The sequence below is a fragment of the Somniosus microcephalus genome, chromosome 34 (genome assembly GCF_052327205.1).
Source record: "Somniosus microcephalus isolate GS21.2 chromosome 34, FLI_Smic_1.0, whole genome shotgun sequence".
NCBI classification, from domain to species: Eukaryota; Metazoa; Chordata; class Chondrichthyes; order Squaliformes; family Somniosidae; genus Somniosus; species Somniosus microcephalus.
In genome coordinates, this window is record NC_141020.1 from 4,629,089 (window position 1) to 4,654,464 (window position 25,376).

Here is a 25,376-nt window from a genome sequence, read left to right on the forward strand (position 1 = left end):
CCTTCTCTTTAGTGGGTTAGTTGATCTCGGCCAGGGCAGTAGCAAGGGCTTTACTTGGCTTCAATCTCCATCAGCCGGGATTCCCACTAAAATTCCCTGTCCAGTGACACCTGCTGGAAAGAACATTGATGTAGCTGTCAGGTGAGGAAAGCGGTAGGCCTCGGCCGTGGAGCCACTTGTGGTCAAAGAGCCTGTCGATTCTCGCTTTCTGGGTTCAGTGGCCAGCCGGGCGGAATGCTAGACGGTGCCCAGAACCCCAGCAACACGAGCCAAGGTGAGTTTGAGAAGTGGAGAGACTTGGCAAGAAATGGGCCATTAACAATGCTTTGGGACAGCAGAGTTAAGTCTGTGTTAGTGGAGCAGTGTGTGCATTTATAAAGTGCTGATTCAGCACGGTATCCCATTCATCATTCAAGTGTGTATGACAAATCTGGCATAAATATCATTAAGTGCATGCACTCAGCGAAGGCTAGGAGCCAAGACTGTCATTGAAACCCTATATTGCTGACTTGTGCTTCCAAACCAAAGCTCTTCCAACGATCGTACGTTTTTCTGGCACGGTCCTGACTTAATATCAGCAGTTGTAGGCAGCGTGATGAAAATTAGCTGTGTATCGTGAAGTTAAAAGTTGACCAGCTGATAATAAGGCAGAGCCTGTTGTAAAATTGTTCCTCTTGCATAGGAACAGGAGCAGGCCATTCAGCCCCTCGAGCCTGCTCCACCATTCAGTGAGATCATGGCTAATCTGTACCTCAGCTCCATATTTTTGCCCAACAAAATCGATCTCAGTCTTGAAAGTTCCAGTTGATCCACAGCCTTTCAGCAGAGAGAATTCCATATTTTTATTACCCTTTGTGTGGGAAAAGTGCTTCCTGATTTCCCTCCTAAACTGCCTAGTTCTCATTTTAAGATTGTATCTCCCCTTGTTCTTCATTCCCCACCAGAGGAAATAGTTTCTCTGTATCTACCCTATCGGATCCGTTTAACAGTTTTAAACACCTCGAACGGATCACAGAATCAGAGAATGGTTACAGCAGGGAAGAAGGCCATTCGGCCCATCGAGCCCATGCCGGCTCTCTGCAAGAGCACCTCCGCTAGTCCCGCTCCCCTGCCCTTTCCCCGTAACCCTGCAAATTTCTTTCCTTCAGGTACTTATCCAACTCCCTTTTGAAAGCTGTGATTGAATCTGCCTCCATCATCCTTTCAGGCAGTGCATTCCAGATCCTAACCACTCGCTGAGTAAAAATTTTTTTCCTCATGTCGCCTTTGGTTCTTCTGCCAATCACCTTAAATCTGTGTCCTCTGGTTCTCGACCCTTCTGCCAATGGGAACAGTTTCTCTCTATCTACTCTGTCTAGACCCCTCGTGATTTTGAACACCTCTATCAAACCTCCTCTCAATCTTCTCTGCTCCAAGGAGAACAACCCCAGCTTCTCCAGCCTATCCACGTAACTGAAGTCCCTCATTCCTAGAATCATTCTCGTAAATCTTTTCTGCACCCTCTCTAAGGCCTTCACATCCTTCCCAAAGTGCGGTGTCCAGAATTGGGCACAGTACTCCACTTGAGGCCGAACCAGTGTTTTATAAAGGTTCATCATAATTTCCCCGCATTTGTACTCTATACCTCTATTCATGAAACCCAGGATCCCGTAAGCTTTTTTAACTGCTTTCTCAACCTGCCCTGCCACCTTCAATGATTTGTGCGCAAATACAAGAGTATAAGAGTAAAGACGTCTTACTGTAATTATATAGGGCCCTGGTGAGACCACACCTGGAGTATTGTGGACAGTTTTGGTCTCCTTACCTAAGGAAGGATATACTTGCCATAGAAGGAGTGCAACGAAGGTTCACCAGACTGGTTCCTGGGATGGGGGGGATTGTCCTATGAGGAGAGATTGAGTAGACTAGGCCTATATTCTCTAGAGTTTAGAAGAATGAGAGGTGATCTAATTGAAACATACAAAATTCTTACAGGGCTTGACAGGGTAGATGCAGGGAGGATGTTTCCCCTGGCTGGGGAGTTTAGAACCAGGGATCACAGTCTCAGAATAAGGGGACGGCCATTTAGGACTGAGATGAGGAGGAATTTCTTCACTCAGAGGGTGGTGAATCTTTGGAATTCTCTACCCCAGAGGGCTGTGGAGGCTCAGTCGTTGAGTATATTCAAGACTGAGATCGATAGATTTTTGGATATTAAGGGAATGAAGGGATATGGGGATAGTGCAGGAAAGTGGAGTTGAGGTAGAAGATCAGCCATGATCTTATTGGATCGAGGGACCGAATGGCAGACTCCTGCTCCTATTTCTTATGGTCTTGTGTTCTCATGTACCCTCTCTAGGATTGTACCCTTTCGTTTATATTATCTCTTCTCATTCTTTCTACCAAAATGTGTCACTTCGCACTTTTCTACATTAAATTTCATCTGCCACATGTCCGCCCATTCCACCAGCCTGTCTATGTCCTCTTGAAGTCTATCACTCTCCTCCTCACTGTTCACTATACTTCCAAGTTTTGTGTCATCTGCAAGTTTTTACCCACATCCAAGTCATTAATATATATCAAGAAAAGCAGTGGTCCTAGTACCGACCCCTGGGGAACACCACTTATACCTTCCTCCAGTCTGGAAAAACAACCGTTCACCACTACTCTCTGTTTCCTGTCACTTAGCCAATTTTGTATCCATGCTGCCACTGTCCCTTTTATTCCATGGGCTTCAACTTTGCTGGCAAGCCTATTATGTGGCACTTTGTCAAACGCCTTTTGGAAATCCATGTACACCATGTCAAATACATTGCCCTCGTCAACCCTCTCTGTTACCTCATCAAAAAACTCACTCAAGTTGGTTAAACACTATTTGCCTTTAACAAATCCGTGCTGGCTTTCCTTAATTAATCCACACATGTCCAAGTGACTGTTAATTTTGTCCCTGATTATTGTTTCTAAAAGCTTCCCCACTACCGAGGTTAAACTGACTGGCCTGTAGTTGCTGGGTTTATCTTTACACTTTTTTTAACAAGGGTGAAACATTTGCAATCCTCCAGTCCTCTGGCACCAGCACTGTTTCTAAGGCAGATGGGAAGATTATGGCCAGTACCTCCGCAATTTCTTCCTTCACTTCCCTCGGCATCCTAGGATGCATCCCATCTGGTCCTGGTGACTTATCTACTTTAAGTACAGACAGCCTTTCTAGTACCTCCTCTTTATCAATTTTTATCCCTTCCAGTATCTCCTCCTTCACTATGTCTGTGGCAGCATCTTCCTTGGTGAAGACCGATGCAAAGTCCTGATTTAGCACCTCAGCCATGCTCTCTGCCTCCATGCGTAGGTCTCCTTTTTGGTCCTAGTTGGCCCCACCCCTCCTCTTACTACCCGTTTACCATTTATATGCCTATAGAAGACTTTTGGATTACCTTTTATGTTAGCTGCCAATCTATTCTCATGCTCTCTTTGCCCCTCTTATTTTCTTTTTCACTTCCCCTCTGAACTTTTTATATTTAGCCTGATTCTCAGATGTATTTGCAACCTGACATCTGTCATACGCACTCTTTTTCTGCCTCATCTTACACTCATCTCTTTCGTCATCCAGGGAGCTCTGACTTTAGTTGCCCCACCTTACCCCCTAGTGGGAATGTACCTCAACTGTACCCAAACAATTTCCTCTTTAAAGGCAGCCCATTGTTCCATTATAGTTTTGCCTGCTAATTTACCCGGACCAGATCCGTTCTCATCCCACTGAAATTGACCTTCCTCCAGTTAAGTATTTTTACTCTGGATTGCTCCCTGTCCTTTTCCATAGCTAATCTAAACCTTATGATACTATGGTCACTGTTCCCTAAATGTTCACCTACTGACACTTGCTCCACTTGACCCACCTCATTCCCCAGAACCAGATCCAGCAATGCCTCCTTCCTTGTTGGGCTGGAAACAGACTGATCAAGAAAGTTCTCCTGAACACACTTCAGCAATTCTTCCCCCTCTCTGCCCTTTACACTATTACTATCCCAGTCTATATTAGGATAGTTGAAGACCCCATTATCACTACTCTATAGTTCTTGCCTCTCTGTAATTTCCCTGCAAATTTGCTCTTCCATATTTTTCGCACTAGTTGGTGGCCTATAGAATACACCTAGTAGTGTAATGGCACCTCTATTATTTCTTAACTCTAGCCATATAGATTCTGTCCTTGACCCCTCCAGGACATCCTCCCTCTCCAGCACTGTAACATTCTCCTTAACCAATACTGCCAAACCTCCTCCTATGTTTCTTTCCCTATCTTTCCTGAACACCTTATATCCAGGAATATTTAGTACCCAATCCTGCCCTTTTTTGAGCCAGGTCTCAGTTATTGCCACAACATCATATTCCCATGTGGCTATTTGTGCCTGCAGCTCACTGACCTTGTTTACTACGCTTCGTGCGTTCACATACATTCACTGTAAAACCTATCTTGGACCATCCTGTGTTCCCTCTTAGTCTGACCCCACCTAATACCTTACTATTTCTTACTTTAGTGCTCTTCGTCTCTCCCAATCCCCTGCGCCCTTTGTTTCTCCTTTCTAATGCTACATCCTGGTGCCCATCCCCCTGCCAACTTAGTTTAAACCCTCCCCAACAGCACTAGCAAACCTCCCCGCGAGGATATTGGTACCGGCTCTGTTGAGGTCCCACCTCCCCCAGAACTGGCCCAATGCCCCAGGAATCTGAAGCCCTCCCTCCTGCACCATCTCTCCAGCCACGTATTCATCTACTCTATCTTCCTATTTCTATACTCATTCGCGCATAGTACCAGGAATAATCCGGAGATTACTACCTTTGAGATCCTGCTTTTTAATCTCTTTCCTAGCTCCCTGAAATCTGCCCATAGGACCTCATCCCTCTTTCTACCTATGTCATTGGTACTGATATGGACCATAACCTCTGGCTGTTCACCCTCTCTCCTCAGAATGTTCTGTAGCCGCTCGCTGACATCCTTGACCCTGGCACCAGGGAGGCAACATACCATCCTGGAGTCACATCTGTGGTCGCAGAAACGCCTGTCTGCTCCCCAAACTATCGAATCCCCTACCACTATTGCTTTCCCACCCTTCTTCCTCCCCCGCCCCCCTGTACAGCTGAGCCACCAGTGGTGCCGCAGACTTGGCTCTGGCTGTACTCCCCAGAGGAGCCATTGCCCTCACCAGTACTCAGGACAGAATACTGGTTGCATAGCGAGATGCACTCAGGGGACTCCTGCACTACGTGCTTGGTCCTCCTCTTCTGTCTGGTGGTCACCCATTCCCTCTCTGCCTGCACACTCCTTAGCTGCGGGGTGACCACCTCCTGAAACGTGCTATCCACGAAATTCTCAGCCTCGCAGATGCACCGCAGCGACGCCAGCTGCTGCTCAAGTTCCGAAACCCGGTGCTCAAGTTCCGAAACCCGGAGCTCGAGCTCCTCCAGCTGACAATTCCTGCACATGTGGTTGTCCAGGACATGGGAAGTGTCCTGGAGTCCCCACATGGCACAGGATGCGCATTCCGCGGGACTGAGCTGCCCTGCCACGCCTTTATTTATTCCACTATTAACTAACTTTACAGAAACTTAAGACTAAGATGTACCTAATTCAAGTTATTAATACAATATATTAACAGTTGGTAATTTAATATAGCATTAACAGTTGCTAATCTCCAAGCTCCTGCTTTATCCATAACCAGCTATTTAATCCCGGCCCCTAACTTGAAGAGCCCCTCTCCGACCGCGAACTTAGCAGAAATAAACTTAAAACTAAAAAAAACACCTACCAGCTACTCACCAATCAGCTCCTTCCCTTGTGCTGACATCGGGTTTTTTACTCTGACGTCACTCTTTCAAATTCTGCCTGTGTTGAGCTGCTCCGCTCGCGCCGCGCTCTTTATCCCCGCTCCGCTCGCGCCGTGCTCTTTATCCCCGCTCCGCTCGCGCCGCGCTCTTTATCCCCGCTCCGCTCGCGCCGCGCTCTTTATCCCCGCTCCGCTCGCGCCGCGCTCTTTATCCCCGCTCCGCTCGCGCCGCGCTCTTTATCCCCGCTCCGCTCGCGCCGCGCTCTTTATCCCCGCTCCGCTCGCGCCGCGCTCTTTATCCCCGCTCCGCTCGCGCCGCGCTCTTTATCCCCGCTCCGCTCGCGCCGCGCTCTTTATCCCCGCTCCGCTCGCGCCGCGCTCTTTATCCCCGCTCCGCTCGCGCCGCGCTCTTTATCCCCGCTCCGCTCGCGCCGCGCTCTTTATCCCCGCTCCGCTCGCGCCGCGCTCTTTATCCCCGCTCCGCTCGCGCCGCGCTCTTTATCCCCGCTCCGCTCGCGCCGCGCTCTTTATCCCCGCTCCGCTCGCGCCGCGCTCTTTATCCCCGCTCCGCTCGCGCCGCGCTCTTTATCCCCGCTCCGCTCGCGCCGCGCTCTTTATCCCCGCTCCGCTCGCGCCGCGCTCTTTATCCCCGCTCGCGCCGCGCTCTTTATCCCCGCTCGCGCCGCGCTCTTTATCCCCGCTCGCGCCGCGCTCTTTATCCCCGCTCGCGCCGCGCTCTTTATCCCCGCTCGCGCCGCGCTCTTTATCCCCGCTCCGCTCGCGCCGCGCTCTTTATCCCCGCTCCGCTCGCGCCGCGCTCTTTATCCCCGCTCCGCTCGCGCCGCGCTCTTTATCCCCGCTCGCGCCGCGCTCTTTATCCCCGCTCGCGCCGCGCTCTTTATCCCCGCTCGCGCCGCGCTCTTTATCCCCGCTCGCGCCGCGCTCTTTATCCCCGCTCGCGCCGCGCTCTTTATCCCCGCTCCGCTCGCGCCGCGCTCTTTATCCCCGCTCCGCTCGCGCCGCGCTCTTTATCCCCGCTCCGCTCGCGCCGCGCTCTTTATCCCCGCTCCGCTCGCGCCGCGCTCTTTATCCCCGCTCCGCTCGCGCCGCGCTCTTTATCCCCGCTCCGCTCGCGCCGCGCTCTTTATCCCCGCTCCGCTCGCGTCGCGCTCTTTATCCCCGCTCCCACCGCGCTCTTTATCCCCGCTCCGCTCCCGCACAGGTCTGCTGCTTCTAGATCATCCCCGCAACCTTCTGTACTCGGGGGAATACAAGCCAAGTTTATGCAACCTGTCCTCCTAATTTAACCCTCTAAGCCCCGATTCTGGTGAACCTGCGCTGCAGATCCTTCTCGAGGTGCGGTGCCCAAAACCGAACACTGTTCTCCAGATAGAGCCTGACCAAGGCTCTGTACAATTGGAGCATGACTTCCTCTTTGTAATCTAGTGCCTTGCAATAAAGGCCAAAATTCCCTTAGCCTTTTTGTACCTGTCCACTAGCTTTTAATGATTTGTGTACTTGGGACTCCCAAGTCTCTCAGCTCCTCTGCAGTTACTAGTTTCTCAGCACCTTAGAAAAAAACTCCAATTTATCTTTCTTGGGTCCAAAATGGATGACTTCACACTTGCCCACATTGAACTCCATCTGCCATAGTTTTGCCCACTCACTTAATCTGCCTGTGTCAGCTAGCTTCAAACATTTATTTTAAAACTGCAGAGATTTCCTTGTTTTAAACTTCAATTACTTTTTAGTTAACATAAGACATAGGAGCAGGAGTAGGTCATTTGGCCCCTCGAACCTGCTCTGCCATTCAATAAGATTATGGCTGATCTGATCTTGGCCTCAACTCCACTTCCCTGCCCACTCCCCATAACCCTCGACTCCCTTATCGTTCAAAAATCTGTCTATCTCCACCTTAAATATATTCAATGACCCAGCCTCCACAGCTCTCTGGGGAAGAGAATTCCAAAGAGTCACAACCCTCTTATTCTGAAATTATGCCCCCTAGTTCTAGATACCCCCACCGGAGGAAACATCTTCTCTGCATCTACCCTGTCGAGCCCCTTCAGAATCTTATATGTTTCAATAAGATCCTCTCTCATTCTTCTAAACTCCAATGAGTATAGGCCCAACCTGCTCAACCTTTCCTCATAAGACAACCCCTTCATCTCCGCAGTCAACCTCGTGAACCTTCTCTGAACTGCCTCCAATGCAAGTATATCCTTCCTTAACTCAGCAAGGAAAGGGAAACACAGATAGATGTCCATTGTGGAAATTTGGATCACAACACCTCGAGCTGCTGAAACAGTGTGTGATATACGATGGTGCAAAGTGTACCAGGAAAGAGTGAGCAATGACTGGAAACTCTGCTGTTCGAAGGCTGCAATTGGTCTTTGTGGCCCTGGGGTAGGGAAGGGGGCGATGAGCCAAGGTTCTCGCTACTTGGCTGTCCAATAACCTGTCCTGGGAAGCCCACAATTAAGTAGCCTTCCTACATCAGCGCTGTCACCACATGACGAATGACTGCCGAACCCTGTGGAACTGTACCCCAGCGTGAATGCAGAACTTTGGAAGTAAAAGAAAGACTTGCATTTATATAGCACCTTTCATGGCCACCTGGACGCTTTACAGCCAATGAAGTACTTTTTTGAAGTGTAGTCACTGTTGTAATGTAGGAAACTCAGCAGCCAATTTGCGCACAGCAAGCTCCCACAAACAGCGATGTGATAAATGACCAGATCATCTATTTTTAGTGATGTTGATTGAGGGATAAAGATTGGCCCCAGGACACCAGAGAGAACTCCCCTGCTCTTCTTTGAAATAATGCCATGGGATCTTTTACGTCCACCTGAGGGGGCAGACAGGGCCTCGGTTTAACAACTCATCCGAAAGACGGCACCTCCGACAGTGCAGCACTCCCTCAGTACTGCACTGGGAGTGTCAGCCTAGATTTACGCGCTCAAGTCCCTGGAGTGGGACTTGAACTCACAACCTTCTGACTCAGAGGTGAGGGTGCTGCCCACTGAGCCACGGCTAACACTTAAGTTATTTGGGCGAGGTTCACAAGTGGGATCAACAGTTGACCGGGGAGGGGGAGAGAAACTTTGATTCCTTTCAGCTCCGTGGGGATAGGAAAGCGAAAACAGAGACTGATTGACTGACTGATGGGCAATGTGATGTTGTAAGATACTAATCTCGAACAGTACATCATTGTTTTGTGATGGTGGATAGATAGTGCAGCAGCAAAATGATGAACAATGCTGTAATTTTATTTTCCCCAAACCAGGTTTTTTCAATTCTTAATGACTTATTTGCAATTTAAAGAAGATGCAAATGAGATTGTGGATCTCATTTACACGTGATGGTGCTCCACACTCAGCTAACAATTGACAATTCGTCAATGTCTCCATTTGCATTTGGTGTCCTTGCAAAGAACGCAGTTTGAAAAATTCTATTGCTGTTCTCAGTCTCCAAATCTACTCGTTGGGCCTCTGCAGCGCACAGGGGTTTTTTTATTCATTGGCAAGGCTAGCATTGCCCACCCCTAGTTGCCCGCTAAGAGTCAACCAGTGGAGTCACATATAGGCCAGACCGGGTAAGGGTGGCAGATTTCCTTCCCGAAAGGACATTAGTGAACCAGGTGGGTTTATACGACAATCCGGTAGTTTCACGGTCACCATCACTGAGACTAGCTTTTTATTCCTGATTTATTCAATTAAATTTAAATTCCCTGGTGGGATTTGAACTTGTGTCTCCAGATCATTAGGCCAGGCCTCCTGATTACTAGTCCAGTAACATTACCGCCATGCTACGGCTCCCGTGTCAGGGTCTCCTTTTTCCATTCCTCGTTGTCTGATAACTTTGCAGTTTGATCAAATTCCCACACCAACTGTATTTCACTGCCTTGTTGGGTAGAATCACAGAATGATGCAGCACAGAAGGAGGCCGTTCGGCCCATCATGCCTGCGCCGGCCACATCATTATTGCCCCATTTATTTTGCCAAGTAGCGTTGCCATCAGGTGTTAAAGACCACAGTGATTGAGACAGCAAAAACTTCCTTGGGGAGGGGTTTTAATGCATTTGCACAGCTGGCTGTTTCTGGCAGCCCCTACCTCCCAACCTTCTGTGTGCGTGTCTGGTGTGAAGGAGCTGGGGATCTGGGCTGCATTATGGAACCTGTCTTTCACCGATACCGACACTGTGCATTTTCTGTTTTTATTTCACTCAACGGTTTCCTGCACTAAACAGATCTTTGAAGTTTTAAGAACTGTCTGCAGTCCCCTCTCGCCGCTTTTAAGTTCCATCGATTGTACCTCTTGATGAGACTTGCAAAACCTCAGAGGAAAAGATAGTTTATGAATTCAAAAATGATATGTCTCCGTTTTGAGAAAAGTAGTGAAAGTTATATCGCTAAAATGGTAAGTGCGGCTCTGAGATAGCAGCACAGACAAGACCTGTGGCTTGCACCACTCTCACTAGCTCCTTTATCTCAGATTGCCTGTGACAACAACAACTTGTATTTATATAGCGCCTTTAATGTACTAAAACGTCCCAAGGCGCTTCACAGGAGTGTTACAAGACAAATCATTTGACACCGAGCCACGTAAGGAGAAATTAGGGCAGGTGACAGAGGTAGGTTTTAAGGAGCGTCTTAAAGGAGGAGAGAGAGGTTTAGGTAGGGAATTCCAGAGCTTAGGGCCCAGGCAGCTGAAGGCACGGCCGCCAATGGTTGAGCGATTTATAATCAGGGATGCTCAAGAGGGCAGAATTAGAGGAGCGCAGGTATCTCGGGGGGTGGAGGACAGGGGTTGTGGGGCTGGAGGAGATTACAGAGATAGGAAGGGGAGAGGCCATGGAGAGATTTGAAAACAAGGATGAGAATTTTGAAATCGAGGCACTGCTTAACCAGGAGCCAGTGTAGGTCAGCGAGCACAGGACTGATGGGCGAACGGGACTTGGTGTGAGTTAGGACACGGGCAGCCGAGTTTTGGATGACCTCAAGTTTACATAGGGTGGAATGTGGGAGGCCAGCCAAGAGTGCGTTGGAATAGTCAAGTCTAGAGGTAACAGAGGCATGGATGAGGGTTTCAGCAGCAGATGAGCTGAGGCAAGGGCGGAGACGGGCAATGTTACAGAGGTGGAAGTAGGCGGTCTTAGTTATGCTGCGGATATGTGGTCGGAAGCTCATTTCAGGGTCAAATACACCACCAGGGTTGTGAACAGTGTGGTTCAGCCTCAGACAGATGTTGGGGAGAGGGATGGAGTCGGTGGCTGGGGAACGGAGTTTGTGACGGGGACCAAAAACAATGGCTTCCGTCTTCCCAATATTTAATTGGAGAAAATTTCTGCTCCTCAAGAACTGGATGCTGGACAAGCAGTCTGACGTTTTAGTGACGGCAAGGCTATGCTGTAAAATAAATCGCTAGTTCGGTCACCCCATTGAAATCAAAGTCACTTTTTTTGCTCAGAACCTTTCTTCAGATTATCCAGTGGTGCGAGTTAAGCAAATGTAACTTTCAAGAAACACACAACAGACATTTGTTTCTGCACAATTTCAATTTGGATCAACAGATCATTTGAGTGGACTGTGATGTTATCTGGTAAAGTAGTGACTTACAGTTGGGGTGGAAATATAATTTGATTTAATGTTTTATTGTAACTGTGCTGCCCTCCACCGCCCCTCCGCTGGAGAGCCAGTAGGAAGGGGGCTTCCTTGCCGCGCCTCTGCTCTCCCTCCCTTGCAGAGGCACAGGGTCCAGCTGCCTTATTTTATAGATTGGCCATGGGTGCACCGTGCTCCTGCTGTCAATGTGGGTGTACAGGAACCTGAACTCTACATTACAAAATAGAAGTTGAGAGACTGAAAGAAGTGGGTGCAATTGTGCAAGAGAAAGGGAGAGTACCTGTTTATCCACTGTACTGAGATTGCAGAAATGCTCAATTTCCGGAGAATAGACTTTTGTTAACGGATCATTAATTATGGGGGGGGGATCTTTATTCTCCCATTAATTATCGCTTGAAGCATTGCACTCACTGAGATTCCACTTTCCCGATTTTAAAATATTTTAACTTTTATTCTGCGCTTTACAGCCACTGAAGTACTTTTTGAAGTGGAGTTGCTGTTGTAATGTGGGAAACGCGGCAGACAATTTGCGCACAGCAAGCTCCCATAAACAGCAATGTGATAATGACTAGATAATCTGTTTTTGTGATGTTGGTTGAGGGATAAATATTGGCCCCAGGACAACGCTCCTGCTCTTCTTTGAAATAGTGGCCGTGGGATCTTTTATGTCCACCTGAGAGAGCAGACGGGGCCTCGGTTTAACGTCTCATCTGAAAGACGGCACCTCTGACAGTGCGGCGCTCCCTCAGTACTGCATTAGAGTATCAGCCTAGACTTTTGCGCTCAAGTCCCTGGAGTGGGACTAGAACCCACAACCTCCCGACTCAGAGGCGAGAGTGCTGCCCACTGAGCCACAGCTGACACTGTTTATGGCGTCAAGTTGTAAGTATTAATTTAAACCAAGGAGCTGTGATCCTGAACTGCATCCCTCAAAAAAAAAATGAAACAAGTTATGCGTACTCTGTGGCGTGCTTAATGTTTGAAAGAAAGGAACGAACTGATTTTAACTTGTATATGTAGTGCCTTTCATGTCCTCAGGACATCCTAAAGCTCTTCACAGCCAATTAATTACTTTTGAAGAGCAGTCACTCTTGTTACATAGGCAAGTGCTGCAGCCAATTTGCATCTGTTCTTTGGGCAAGAATGGTGGCCGGGACACTGGGAGAACGCCCTGCACCTCCTCTCTGAGATCCACCTGAATAAGCACATGAAGAGCTAGGTTTTAAGGAGGGTCTTAAAGGAGGAGAGGGAGGTGGAGAGGCAAAGGAGTTCAGGGACAGAATCCCAGCATGGGAATAGAGAGGCCACGTGAGATCACAAGGTCCAGGGGGTGGCTATGAATTTCTCCTCTTCTTGAGCAGTCCCTCGGAACTGAGGATGACTTGCTTCCACACTACAAATGAGTTCTCAGGTGACTGATGAGCCCAATGCGGGACCGACAGTCTCTGTCACAGGTGAGGCAGACGGTGGTTGAAGGGGCGGGTGGGTGGGGTGCTTGGGTTGACGTGCGCTCGTTGCGCTGCCTGCGCTTGGCTTCCGCTTGCTCCCGGCGAAGAGACTCGAGGTGTTCGGCGCCTTCCCGGATGCTTCTCCTCCACTTTGTGCGGTCTTGGGCCAGGGATTCCCAGGTGTCGGTGGGGATGTTGCACTTTTTCAAGGAGGCTTTGAGGGTGTCCTTGAAGCGTTTCCTCTGCCCACCTGGGGCTCTCTTGCCATGCCGGAGCACCAAGTAGAGCGCTTGTTTTGGAAGTCTCGTATCGGGCATGCGGACAATGTGACCCATCCATCAGAGCTGATCGAGCGTGGTCAAGGCTTCGATGCTGGGGATGTTAGCCTGAGCGAGAACACTGACATTGGTGCGCCTATCCTGCCATTGGATTTGCAGGATCTTGCGGAGGCAGCGTTGGTGGTACCTCTCCAGTGCTTTGAGGTGCCTGCTGTACATGGTCCATGTATCTGAGGCATACAGGCTAAGAATACAGGTAGGAGAATTTACATGGTGGGAAAGGCTTCGCGAAGACATGAGGACAGTGAATTCCGTGGAGAGAGGGCTTGAGGAGTGGAGATGAAGATTGAAATCATTGAGGAGTCGCCACTCAGTGCGGTGGCTGAGGGAGGCTATCTTGGGTAAGGGGTCGGGGGCGGTTGACAGCGAGACTATTACATGTCAATAGTGGGCCTTGAACCCAAAGGCATTTGGACTCGGGCAAGAGTGCCACCACTCAGCCACATTGACACTTTAGATTCATTGCATGTTTCCCCCTCCAGAATACTGTACCAAATCCAGTAATTGCCAAATAAATACTGATACAATATAGAGCATAAACGTGGGGGTTGGCTCCCTTAACCCAGTTCTCTGCACCTGAAGGCAGCAGAAGAAAGGCTGACGAGCTGAAATGCTGATTGTCTATGTGTGCCCTACAACCCTCTGAGATCTCTGCAATCTCCTCCGGCCCTACAACCCTCCGAGATCTCTGCAATCTCCTCCGGCCCTACAACCCTCCGAGATCTCTGCAATCTCCTCCGGCCCTACAACCCTCCGAGATCTCTGCAATCTCCTCCGGCCCTACAACCCTCCGAGATCTCTGCAATCTCCTCCGGCCCTACAACCCTCCGAGATCTCTGCAATCTCCTCCGGCCCTACAACCCTCCGAGATCTCTGCAATCTCCTCCGGCCCTACAACCCTCCGAGATCTCTGCAATCTCCTCCGGCCCTACAACCCTCCGAGATCTCTGCAATCTCCTCCGGCCCTACAACCCTCCGAGATCTCTGCAATCTCCTCCGGCCCTACAACCCTCCGAGATCTCTGCGCTCCTCCAGTTCTGGTCTCTTGCACATCCCCGATTTCTTCACTCCACCATTGGCGGCCGTGCTGGGCCCTAAGCTCTGGAATTCCCTCCCTGAACCTCTCCGCCCCTCCCCTTTTCTTAAGACGCTCCTTAAAACCCACCTCAAACAAGCTTTTTGGTCACCTGCCCTAATATCTCCTTATGTGGCTCGGGGTCAAATTTTGTCTGATAATCGCCCCTGTGAAGCGCCTTGGGACGTTTTACTGCGTTAAGGGCGCTATATAAATGCAAGTTGTAGTCAGTGATGACACCAATTTATTAAATATGCTAATGTAATTGAGACAGTTGTATGGGGCCCCGGGATCACCCAAAAAAAACACTAACCATTTGAGGTTACGGTATTACAAAGATCACTTGGCGAGCAGCTCAAAGACTTGGTTCATTAACAGAAGTTTACAGAAAATGTCCTTGAATCCTGATTCAGTACAAAGGGAACAGTTCATATCCCCAAATATTTACTCAACCTCGGCCAGCATAATTGTTTGCTTTAGTATGATTCACTACTGTATAGTACTTGGACTTTGCCACTTGTTTTTTTTAACCTCCATACTCTCGTATTTTTAAATGCACAGTGTGGTGCGGCACTGAGCCAGAAGGAGCAGGAAGGTTTAAGGTCCAGTCCGCAGCGGCCCGAGCAACGCTGGTGTTGAGACTCCGCAATTGGTGGCGGGGTCCCTGAGCTAAGGAGAGGAAAATCAGTCAGGGTTCCCTTTCCTGGTTGACCTCCAGTGCCCCCTATTTGGAGAAAGCACGTGCGAATATTAGGTAAAGACTGGATCGAGTTTGGCTTCGATCAGTAAGAGCCTCCTGATTCACGCACATGAAAAGATAGAAAGGGCCGGCTGGCTCAGTTTAGAATCATAGAACGATACAGCACAGATGGAGGCCATTCGACCCATCGTGCCTTTGATAAGCTCTCCAATTAGTCTCACTCTCCTCTGCTCTTTCCCCACAGCCCTGCAAATGTTTCCCCTTCAAGTATTTATCCAATTCCCTTTTGAAAGTTACTATTGAATCTGCTTCCATCGCCCTTTCAGGCAGCGCATTCCAGTCTCCTTTGCAGCCTCTCCAAGGCCTTCACATCCTTCCTAAAGTGTGGTGCCCGGAATTGGACACAATACTCCAGCTGAGGTCTAACCAGTGTTTTGTAAAGGTTTGGGACCTCTGAATAGTTTCAGATTTGAGATCCATTAGCGGTCTTTTACTTTCATGTGTCTGTTAAGTCTGTGAATTATTTAGTTAATTAAGACACAGACTAATGAGTAACAATAAAAACAGGTCTTTACTGGTTGGAGGTAGGGACTATACTGAATACAAGATTACTGCACAGTGCTTATATACCGGTGTGTTCACCCCCGGTATTACGTCTACAGCAGCCTGAGAAAGTAGTACATCTCTTAAGGTGGAACAGGCTTAAGCTCTCTTAAGGTGGAACAGGTTACATACACAACACTCCTCCCTTCTTAGCTTTATAGTCATCCCCCCATTTAACATAACGTAATAACATATATACATATATAACTTCATGTTTAACGTAACATATCACAGATTCAGTCTCTGCGGAAAACAGTTCACAGATTCAATCTCTGTGGTGTAGTCGGTTCACGTTACTCATTCAATAGTCCTTTCATGGATTTAACAGCTTGAACTTCCGAACTGATTTGGCTCCGTTCGGAGGGACCACGTGTGTGATCTGGTAGAGGTGATAATGGTTCAGATGGGTCATCTTCTGTTTTTACTTTTCCTTTTCTGCTTCTTGGAGACTCTCTGGGCTCCATTGTCAGCTGCCACAGCTGCCAGCTGCATGCGCAGTTCCTCCTTCTCTTCCTCCTGTTTCCGTCGTAGAGCCAGCTTCTCCCGATGTTCCGTAGACTTTTGGTGCTCCTCCATGATTTCTGCACTTTGGGAGTCGAAGTTACAAGCTGGGCAGGACAGGACATCGTAATATTCGGTGTCGTCCACCAGGTCATGGTAATATTCGGTGTCGTCCTGAGCTAGACCAGTGAGAGGGTCGTCTATTTCCTCCATACCCAGCTGGACGTTAGCCAGCTCTTGTTCCAAATCCAGACATCTTTCCTGAAGAGACTTCTTCATGTGCACCTCTGCATCCAGCTTTTTCTGGGCTTTCAGCAAGTCGTTTACTAGTGACCTCATTTGTGATTTTAATACTTCAACTTCCTTTGGAGATTGATTGATCGGACTATGCAATCCCTCTACCGGAGCAGCTGTTTCAGCGGTCTGTTGTTCTACATTGACGTGAGTCAGCGTACTTTTGGCATCCAATGGCTGCTCTGTTGCAGTCGTTTCAGTCTGTGTCGTCACATCAGCCATCTCAATGACTTTTGAGAGCTCCGAACCCTTTTCCTTTGAAGATCGCAGCTCGTGTTCAAGTTTTTCCCATTTCAGAGTCTTGTCCCTCAGCATATGAAGGAGTTGGCTGACCGTTAACTCTTCTGACACCAGATTATGGCACGCACCTTCAGAACCTGAATCAGCTTTGATTCGTTCGGCCTCCTCGCGCAGATGGTTGGTGTGCTCCTGCTCCATTTTCTCCATCAGTTGCTTCTGTTGCCTTTCCAGATTCTCCCACTCTGTAACAAAGAACTTTTTTATTTCATTCATCTCTTGCTCAAAACGGCGAATCATTTGTTCTAATTGCTGTTGTAGTTTGAAATGGAGTTGAGTTCGAGCCCAGTGTCCCTCAAAAATGTGCATATCAGTAGACTTGACAGACTCAGAATTCTCTGTTAAACTATGTTGTTGTTGCTCAGTGGAATTCTGTGCTGAAACTTTGTCTTTTGCACATGGGCTGGTCTTACCATCATCAGTTCTAGAGTCTGGGCTGATTATCTGCACCGAGTTCTCACTCTTTATGGCTTTTAGCGAATGCCAGTCCATATTTATGTTTCTAAACCACTCCCGGCCTAGTAGTGCTGGACCTCCCTCCGGTAGCACATATAAGTCCATTATTTGACTTCCTTCGCCCTTGTTGGCCACTGCAACCTTTATTGTCCCGATGGGGTACACTCTCTGCCCCGTGTAGGTTGTCAATATAATCTCCGTATCCTGTAGGGGAATATGTTGGAATAACCTTCTGTAATCTTTCTTATTCATGACCGACAATGCCGATCCAGTGTCCAATTCCATTTTTACTTGGACTCCTTCTATCTGAAGAGTAACCCAAATTGTCTGGAGGTCTGCACCCTTACCAACGTTGAGTACCCTTAAGCTAGCCAGTTCAATACTGCTTAAGCCAGCCAGTTCATTACTGCTAGCGTCTGAATCGGACTCCTGTTCGGCCACCTTGTGTACCTTTGCGTATTTCCCTTGCGGTGACTTCTTGTTGCTGGTCTTCTTCCCTGACCTGCATACTCTAGCTATATGCCCAAGCCTACCACATGTTCTGCATTCTTGGTTTTTAAACCAACACTGGTTCTGATCATGCGTTGTCTTTCCACAACGATAACATTTAACAGAACTCACACCCAATTTGTGTGCACTGAGCTCCGGTGACCGTAGCTGCATTACTGCCATGCCTCTCGCTGCGGCTTCGTGTGCTGCTGCCATAGTGACCGCCTTCTCAAGCGTCAGCTCATTCTCCTCGAGCAGTCACTTTTGTGTATCTTGTTTAAATAAACCACACACAAATTTGTCTCGTAGTGCATCTGTCAGTCCCGTTCCAAACTGACAATATTTCGCTAATTTACGCAATTCCAGCAAATATTCAGCATTGCTTTCATTCTGTAGTTGCCTTCTGTCGTAAAATTTAAATCGTTCCGCTAGCATCAGCGGCGTGGGGTTTAGATGATCTTTCAGGACAGTAACAATCTCATCGAACGTCTTATCCGCCGGTTCATCTGGTGATAACAGGTGTTTCAATTGCCCGTATGTCTTCGCACCCATTAAATTTAATAATGTTAGTGCTTTATCTTGCTCACGAATTTTATTGGCCTTACAATAATTTTTTACTCGTTCTACATATATGGCCCAATCCTCGATGTCACTATCAAAGGTGCCAATATTCCCGTGTTTAGGCATTGTTACAATTTTGTTGGAATTTTATGTTACACAAGATGGCGGCTTCCCGCTCTTTGTCGTCGTCCTCCGCTCCCAAGATGGCGGTTTTCCCGCGTTTGGCGGTCTTCACCCGTCCCCCGACGCTGTCTGTAAGCCCGAGTGCGGCCCTTATCTTTTATGCGATCGCTGATCGCGAAGCGGCTCCCGACCGAAGCGGCTCTCGGCCCTTATCTGGAGTGCGATCGCTGGCTTGAAACGCCTCCCGCTCGAAGCGGCTCTCGCGCCCTTATCGCAGATGCGATCGATTTGAAAGCGGCCCGGCCCTTATCTGCCGATCGCTATCGCCCTGTACCTCTGTCTTCCCCAGCCCTGTCTTCTACTCCGGTTCACAAGCTGATGGAGGCTTCAGGGTCCTAATGCCTGTCGCTTCCAGTGGGGTGGTGAGGTTTGAAACCTCTCTTCAACCGCCGTGGAATAACTGCCGCAGGGTAAGAACCTGACTCGTCGCCAGTGTTAAGTCTGTGAATTATTTAGTTAATTAAGACACAGACTAATGAGTAACAATAAAAACAGGTCTTTACTGGTTGGAGGTAGGGACTATACTGAATACAATATTACTGCACAGTGCTTATATACCGGTGTGTTCACCCCCGGTATTACGTCTACAGCAGCCTGAGAAAGTAGTACATCTCTTAAGGTGGAACAGGCTTAAGCTCTCTTAAGGTGGAACAGGTTACATACACAACAGTGTCGATCCCAGTTGTACTATTTATTTTAAAGCCAAATCCAGAGCTGTCTGACGCCTCAGTCACTGGAGCTGTATTGAGTAGGAAGATCCCATGTTCTGTTTCCATCTGTACTGGAGGAGTGCTACAGTTAACCTCAGCATTTCTGGTTCCTAACCAGTGACCCCTGCTGGAAAGTGCATGTGCCTGCAGCCATCAACTCTTTAAAGAAGAAAGACAGACTTGCATTTCTATAGCGCCTTTCACAACCACCGGACATCCCAACGTGCTTTACAGCCAACGAAGTGCTTTTTGGAGTGGGGTCACTGTTGTAATGTAGGAAATGCAGCAGCCAATTTGCACACAGCAAGCTCCCACAAACAGCAATGCGATAATGACCAGATCATCTGTTTTTTTTAGATGTTGGTTGAGGGATAAATATTGGTTAGAACACCGGGGATATCTCCGCTGCTTTTCTTCAAAATAGTGCCCTGACATCCACCTGAGAGAGCAGACAGGGCCTCGGTTTAACGTCTCATCCGAAAGACGGCACTTCTGACAGTGCGGCACTCCCTCAGTACTGCCCCTCCGACAGTGCGGCACTCCCTCAGTACTGCCCCTCCGACAGTGTGGCGCTCCCTCAGTACTGCCCCTCCGACACTCCCTCAGTACTGCTCCTCCGACAGTGCGGCGCTCCCTCAGTACTGCCCCTCCGACTGTGCGGCACTCCCTCAGTACTGCCCCTCCGACAGTGCGGCGCTCCCTCAGTACTGCCCCTCCGACAGTGCAGCGCTCCCTCAGTACTGCCCCTCCGACTGTGCGGCACTCCCTCAGTACTGCCCCTCCGACTGTGCGGCACTCCCTCAGTACTGCCCCTCCGACAGTGCAGCGCTCCCTCAGTACTGCCCCTCCGACTGTGCGGCACTCCCTCAGTACTGCACTGGGAGTGTCAGCCGAGATTTTTGTGCTCGAGTCCCTGGAGTGGGACTTGAACCCACAACCTTCTGACTCAGAGGTGAGAGAGTGGTACCCACTGAGCCACGGCTCAGAGACGTGAGAAGGGGCAACAATATAGTGGGTTCTGCAAGGATGCTGTAAAACCGGTTCTGGATTTAAAATCAAGTTCAGTACCAATTATCAGTCTTGTATTAATTCCTTGTATTTTATTCATTTTAAAACACGATGCCCAGGATGAGTTATTAGGTGATAACCTGATTGAGAAATTGAGATGATTCTGACCTAAATTCTGTTTCTAAGCATAAGTTCCTTCAGCGGTATCTATTATTACAATAAATATTGTGTAAAGCAATGTATATTTTTGGGGGGGAGAGGGCGTTTGCGTCCGCCGGGTGGTGCGCCTGAGCTTCAGTGAGGTAGATTTTCCAGACTCTCTGTATTCTACAGTGTTTTTGTTTTTAAGGATTAAAAATTATACTTTAAAAAAAATCACTGATCTTTTGAGCTCTGTAGAAGTCTCCCTGTCACGTGACCTTTAACAGTCAGTAAAGGTCGCTGTTTGCAGAAGTAGCTTAGCTCTGAGAGCTTAGAACTGCTTAATCTGCAGAATAAACGGGCACAACAAAGACTGAATTCGGCTGGAAACATTGCAGAATAATTTTCCATTCTGTGTAATGCGCGTCAGTTGGTGGTTCACCAATCACAGACTAAATCACTGCAGCGCACACGTTAACAGTTGTATCACAACAAATATCGTAGCTGTTTTTTGGAGGAGGGCGTTTGAAGATCCTAAGGATAGACATGTATTTCGTCTGTTACTTTAGTCCCCGTTGCCTGTTGCCGGGCGGAGCAGTAGCAAATAGGACGACGCGTAATTTCACATCCCACCCTGCACGCCTATCCCTCCTCTCTCTATCCTTGGCATCCAGCCATGGCCTCGCCCCCTAACCTATCTCTGTAACCCTCCTCCATCTCCGACAGCCCTCTGAGATCTCTGCGCTCCTCCAATTCCGGCCTCGTGTGCATCCCCGATTTCCATCGCTCCACCATTGGCAGCCACGCCTTCCGCTGCCTGGGCCCCGAGCTCTGGAATTCCCTCCCCAAACCTCTCCGCCTCGCTCCTCTCCTTTTAAGATGCTCCTTTAAACCGACCTCTTGTCCTTGTATCTCCTCGTGTGGCTCGGCGTCAAATTTTGTCCGATAACGCTCCCGTGCAGCGCCTTGGGACGTTTTACTACATTAAAGGCGCTGTGTAAAGGCAAGTTGTTGTTGGACTTCAACCCACTGCCTGTAAATGTAATTCATTCTCTCCCAAGACCTCAAAACTACAGCATTCTTTCCATCCATTCATCTTCCCATTCTTCCTACAACCTCTTAAAATCCAAACCTAGCATCGCGCAATAATTTCTCGATTCACCGCGTCGTCTTTCTTACTGTTTGCAGCTGTTGGTCGTGTTTTCCTCTATGGGACGTGGCTCTTGAGTATCTTGATTTATTTTTTTTAAATGCCTGTTACTCCATTTTGTCATCTAGCCACTCGGGTTGTGGATGTGGGATGATGTGGGATAATGCTCACGCTGAAATCCAATCTTCTAGGAGAAAAATCACTTCCCTTTCAGAGAGTATTAGCCAGGGAACGATTCACTTCAGTACAAGCTTATACTTGTACAGGGCAGTTTTTTCAGATGGCTGGAAGCAGTATTACCTACCTGCTGCTGTTTTAGGCCAGGTGCTTGATGTGGAAGGACTGAAGTAAGAGCATCTTGAGAATGAACCTGATGTAAAACGACTACTAAGAGCTTGGTTTGAGTATATAACAAGGCTTTAATCAACTGTTTCAAAACCATGAGATTTCTAGTTACAATCACTAGTTCCTGGTTACAGAAACATCCCTGAGCAAGCTGGGCCCATGCCCGAGTATTTATACTCCTTGGACGGCGCCACCAGCTGGCCGCCCAGTGTTACTTCATGAGTCATGATAAAATTCCTGACAGAACCCGTATATTTTGGTCTTGAGGTTTGATTTTTGCTGGTTATGTTGACCAGCTTGACCCCAGTGTTGACATTTTATATTAAAATAAATTTTCCTTTCAAGACTGCAGGAGATGAACATTTGAAATCAATTCTTAACATTTTTTTCCTGTTGCTTTCCTTCTGTCTCCAAGCCACACATGATCTTCAGCCAAGAGCACTGACTGGGGGAATGGTTGCCACCCCTTTGCCTAATCCAGAACCAAGCAGGAGCACCATAGGGCCAGGATCATGGCTTGAATTCTGTTTTCTGCAATTGAAAATCCTAATACCCATTGTACATTGGGAGTCCAGTCAAGCAGGATTAGAGGGTGAGGGGATAATTGGACCCAGGTGGGGGTGGGGGAAGGTGAGAGATGAGGAAGAAGATGAGAGGAGGGAGGGAGGAAGCAGCAGTGGGGATGTCACATAACATTATGTGACCCTATCTACATAATTGGTCACACTGGCCCACACAGTGCTACCAACCAGGTCAAAACCTCAAATTGTTGCAACCACTCACCCTTTTTTAATGGTATATTAGATATAGGAATAAGTACAAAACAGACTTCTAACTGAAATGAATCTTGCCATTCATGTGAAAATGACTTATGAAGTAATACTGGGCGGCCTGCTGGCGGCACTGTCCAGGGAGAGTATAAATAGTCGGGCATGGGCCCAGCTTGCTCAGGACATTCTTTAACAGGAACTAGTGAAGGACACAACTAGACCTCCATGTTGAAAACCAGTTGATTAAAGCCTTGTTTAATACTCAGACTAAGTGCCTCGTAGTTTTCTTACTTAAAATTTTATGTAGCTAGTGACGTAATAATGAGCACAGTGCAGCCATTTAACTGGAACAGGGTACAATGCATGAACAGCAAAGAACAGAAGTGCTGAAGCTTGTCAACAGCTGTGGGACAATGAGAACCAAAGACAATGGTGGCATAGTGGTTAGCACTGTTGCCTCACAGCGCCAGGGACCCGGGTTCAAATCCGGCCTCGGGTGACTGTCTGTGTGGAGTTTGCACATTCTCCCCGTGTTTGCGTGGGTTTCCTCCGGGTGCTCCGGTTTCCTCCCACAGTCCAAAGATGTGCGGGTTAGGTTGATTGGCCATGATAAAAATTGACCCTTAGTGTTAGGGGGGATTAAATACGTGGGGTTACGGGGATAGGGCTTGGGTGGGATGGCTGTCGGTGTAGGGACCGGGTGCTAGGGTATGGATGATCAGCCATGATCTCGTTGAATGGCGGAGCAGGCTCGAAGGGCTGAATGGCCTACTCCTGCTCCTATCTTCTATGTTTCTATGTACAAGGATGAGATGAGGATCCATAAGCCCCCGTGGAAGATGTCTACAAGCTGGAGGTAATGACCTCTAAAAATCCACTGTTCTCAAAGCTTGTCTGGTTGAATAGCATGGAATGGTAGCACGGGCCGCAGAAGGCAAATGGGAGTCCTAATTTCCTATTTCTTTCCACCTAGAGACAATTGTCCAAAGTCTCTAAGTCCAATCACCAATTGGTTGAAGCTGAGCAGTTGGGGAAAGGCATTTACAAAGCGTACTACAAAAGCTTTAAATCTGATGTGAGATTAGAGATGATACAGAATCAACCCTTCAGGATCACTTTGTCTTCCTAAAGTCAGACGTCACATGGACCCAAGTCCTACATTCTGTTCTCTCTCAACTACTTTTTTTTATTCGTTCATGGGATATGGGCATTGCTGGCAAGGCCAGCATTTATTGCCCATCCCTAGTTGCCCTTGAGAAGGTGGTGGTGAGCCGCCGCCTTGAACCGCAGCAGTCCGTGTGGAGAAGGTGCTCCCACAGTGCTGTTAGGGAGGGAGTTCCAGGATTTTGACCCAGCGACGATGAAGGAACGGCCGATATGCTTCCAAGTCAGGACGGTGTGCGACAGAGGGGAACTTGGAGGTGGTGGTGTTCCCATGCGCCTGCTGCCCTTGTCCTTCTAGGTGGTAGAGGTCTGGTTAGGAAGAAGAGTCGCGGATGTAGGTGGGAAGAGACTGGACAAGGGGAGCAAAGATAGAGTCGAGATAGGAAGAGATAAGCTCCGTGGCGCAAGAACAGGCTGAAACAATGGGTCTAGCAGGGCAGTCCTGTTTGTGGATCTTGGGAAGGAGGTAGAAGCGGGCTGTGCGGGGTTGGGGGACTATGAGGTTGGTGGCCGTGGGGGGAAGATCTCCAGGGGAGATGAGGTCAGTGACAGTCTTGGAAACGGTGGTTTGATGTTCGGTAGTGGGGTCATGGTCCAGGTGGAGGTAGGAGGAGGTGTCGGAGAGTTGGCGTTCAGCTTCCGCACGGTAGAGGTCGGTTCGCCAAACAACAACAGCACCACCCTTGTCAGCAGGTTTAATGACAATGTTGGGGTTGGATCTGAGAGAATGGAGTGCTGCAAGTTCAGAGGGAGGTAGGTTGGAGTGAGTGAGGGGAGCAGAGAAGTGGAGACGGCCGATGTCGCGGTGGCAGTTAGCGATGAAAAGATCTAGAGAGGTTAAGAGGCCAGAGGGAGGGGTCCAGGTAGAACGGGAATTCTGAAAGCGGGAGAAAGGGTCCGCAGTGAGGGGGGCAGACTCCTGGCCAAAGAAGTGGGCACGGAGACGAAGGCGGCGGAAAAAGAGCTCAACATCGTGCTGAGCTCAATTCATTGCGGTGGAGGCGTAAGGGTAAGCTCAGGCTGGTCAGAGGGGGGCAGGTCAGAGGGGATAGTGAAAACGTGGCAGGGGGTGAGATTGGGTGAAGGGGGGTCAGAGGAAGGTGAAGGGGAAGAAGGTTCCGGAGGGGCGTTGGTGTCCACGAGTTGATGAAGCTTGCGATCCTTGACATCGGAAAGGAAGAAAAAAAGTTTCTTGTTGAAGCGTCGGATGAGTCGAAGGATGAAATGGAACTGTGGACCCAGACAGCTTTGAGATAAAGTGCGTCGGTGCTGCTGAAGAGAGAGGTCGAGAGTGTTCATATGGCACCGCATGGCCTTGAGCGTGGATCTCAAGATATGGCGAGAGCAGTAGTTCGAGGAACGATGAATATCTTGGAGATTAAAGTCCGAATGTCTGTTTTATTCCTTGCAAGCACAAGAAGCATAATACTTGATAAAGTGGAAAATATTTTTGTTATTTACCACACCGTTATTAAGATCTTTTGAACTCATCTCTGTAGACTTTGCTAAAAAGGTCAACCTTTAACCAGAGGAAATCGAATAAAATGCACTTTTGCTGTTATTAGGAACTTGAATCAGTGGAGTGAGAAACTGCACAGGCTGCAGGATACTGTAAATCACAAAGAAACAACAACTTGGCATTTGTGTTGCACCTGTAATGTACAAAATGTCCCACGGCACTTTACAAAATAGCAGCAAAAGGAACAAATACATTTTTTTTT

At 48.5% G+C, this 25,376-nt stretch overlaps 1 protein-coding gene across 1 annotated transcript in view; it reads left to right on the top strand.

The window, feature by feature from the left end:
* sae1 (SUMO1 activating enzyme subunit 1) overlaps nucleotides 1–25,376 on the top strand; it is a 147,887-nt gene that overhangs the window by 87,487 nt on the left and 35,024 nt on the right. The window lies entirely within an intron of this gene.